A 2,271-nucleotide genomic window follows, 5' to 3' on the forward strand; every position below is an offset into this window, starting at 1 on the left:
ATTGATCTAATAAGATCACCTCACTCCTTTCTTATGAAAAAATTTATCATCTCTTTATAGTCTATGTCTATATACATAAGACATGACACAACACAATGGCATTGCTCTGTATCTAGTGTGCATTGAGTGGACTGATGTCAATTGGATAAAATTGTAATCTTTTTTGTCTCGTGTAACAAACACAGCCTTAATTATGGAAGTTCTCATTTTACCATTTGGATTTTTTTTCCAATTTTGGGTTTATATTTTTGTAATGGTGAGTGGATGCCTTGTTTCCTTGGCTAATCGGTTTTCTTGTTTGTAATTGTAGGACTGCGTGAGAAGGATAAACAAGAACACGAGAATATGACATTAATAGCACAACCTTTCAAAACATTGAAGCTTTTTATAGTGGCTGTTCTTCAGTATATAACAAGATCACTGGTATACCTTCTGACACATGTTGTCTGGCTTATGCTTTTTGTCACACTCACAGTTGCAGCTGGACTCTTGTTTCTGTCTGTGGATGGTCCTCATGGAAAGGTACTTCTTATTGCCTATTACTTACATTAGGCCATTACAACTACATATTTCTACAGTTTTATTTGAAATAATGATGTATATGAGTTCTCTCAAATGAAAGCTTCTATTGATCACGAGATCATCCATAAAACCGAGTAAATACCATTTTTTGGTCTCTATTTATTGATCTTTATTAGTTGTTTTCCAAGAAAAGCATAAAATCAAATCAAAACCCAAAATCAGTTGTACATTGATCTTCAATAGGTATTCTGTTTGTTAACAAATTCTTTGCCTATGATTCATCGTACTCAAAGTTCCTTCAAATTATCGATGAGGTTGTAAGTTCCTTGGTTTTCATGATTATATGTTACATATTAATATATAATGATGAATATGTGATACATGTGTTCTTGTAGCATGTTGAAGAGCTTCTTGAATATGCAAGGTTTGGACTATGGTGGGTAGCTCTTGGTGTTGCATCTTCCATTGGTCTTGGTGAGCTCAATCAACTTTATCCCCATTATCATTTATTATTATTATTATTATTATTATTATTATTATTATTATTATTATTATTATTATTATTATTATTATTATAATAGTTCAATATCTAATTTAATAAAAAATAATACTTCTTCAGTGGCTAAATCAATAAAATGGTGAAAGTACAAGTGTTGTTCTGTATTTTTCCCTTAGATAATTATATTCTTGCATTTTCATTTATTATGTTCTTTTTTGGAAACCAAAGTTTTTGAAGTTTTGTTAAGTTGTATTTGTAATTAATTGATCAAGGTCTGGGTTGCACACTTTTGTTCTATATCTGGGTCCCCACATTGCTTTCTTCACAATAAAAGCAATGCAGTGTGGTCGGGTGGATCTTAAAAGTGTTGTTTATGATACAATAAAGTTAAACAGAAGCCCTACATGGATTCAAAAGGATTGTTCAGAGTTTGGGCCTCCATTGTTTTTTATCCTCTCAAGGTGTTCAGGTTCCACTTAGCAGCATTTTGCCTCAAGTACAAGTAGAAGCTATTCTTTGGGGCCTTGGAATTGCATTAGGAGAGCTACCTCCATATTTCATTTCTAGAGCAGGTTTCTTATACTTATTCTTATTATTATTTTTTTTCCTTTTCGTATATTGCTATTCCCTTCTCAAATTGCTTTTTTTCCTCATTAAGTGATACACTGATAAAGTGCTATCTAGATAAATGATGTTTGTGAAAACATGACAGAAAATTATTTGAATCTTATTTTAAAAATGACAAAAAATGTACAATTTTTTGCAGCAAGTATCTCGGGTGATAAAATGGATGTGACAGAAGAACTGGATGCTTCCTCATCAGAGAATAATGGAGTTGCTTCAAACTTAAATCACATGAAGCATTGGTTCCTTTCACATGCTCAATATTTAAAACATAGCTCCTTTACAAAATTTGAGTCATAGTTTTTTTAATAATAGTGTTATTGTGTTGATTTAACAAAAGTGTTGGTGGGTTGATTGGTATTTTTATGCATATTTGATTAAATTAATTGATCAGGGTAAGGATCTCTATATATGTTGGAATCAGGGGAGGAATGGAATTCTTCATTCCATTGGAATGGAAAGAAAACATTTTGTTTTGTCTAATTCAACGGAATGGGGAAAACCCTACTCTTTTTTTTCCTTATAATGTTATATGTATGAGTTATTAGCATGATCTGTTAAATTTTGATAAACATGGGCAGCATGTTAGGTGTGCAGCTGTTTTGGCTTTGAGTATAGCTGGCCAC

At 31.9% G+C, this 2,271-nt stretch overlaps 1 pseudogene; it reads left to right on the forward strand.

Moving 5' to 3' along the window:
- The first annotated feature begins 333 nt into the window (after positions 1–333).
- LOC111900028 (vacuole membrane protein KMS1-like) lies at positions 334–1,945 on the forward strand (annotated as a pseudogene).
- The last annotated feature ends 326 nt before the right edge of the window (positions 1,946–2,271 follow it).

This window comes from Lactuca sativa, chromosome 6, assembly GCF_002870075.4.
Source record: "Lactuca sativa cultivar Salinas chromosome 6, Lsat_Salinas_v11, whole genome shotgun sequence".
NCBI classification, from domain to species: domain Eukaryota; kingdom Viridiplantae; phylum Streptophyta; class Magnoliopsida; order Asterales; family Asteraceae; genus Lactuca; species Lactuca sativa.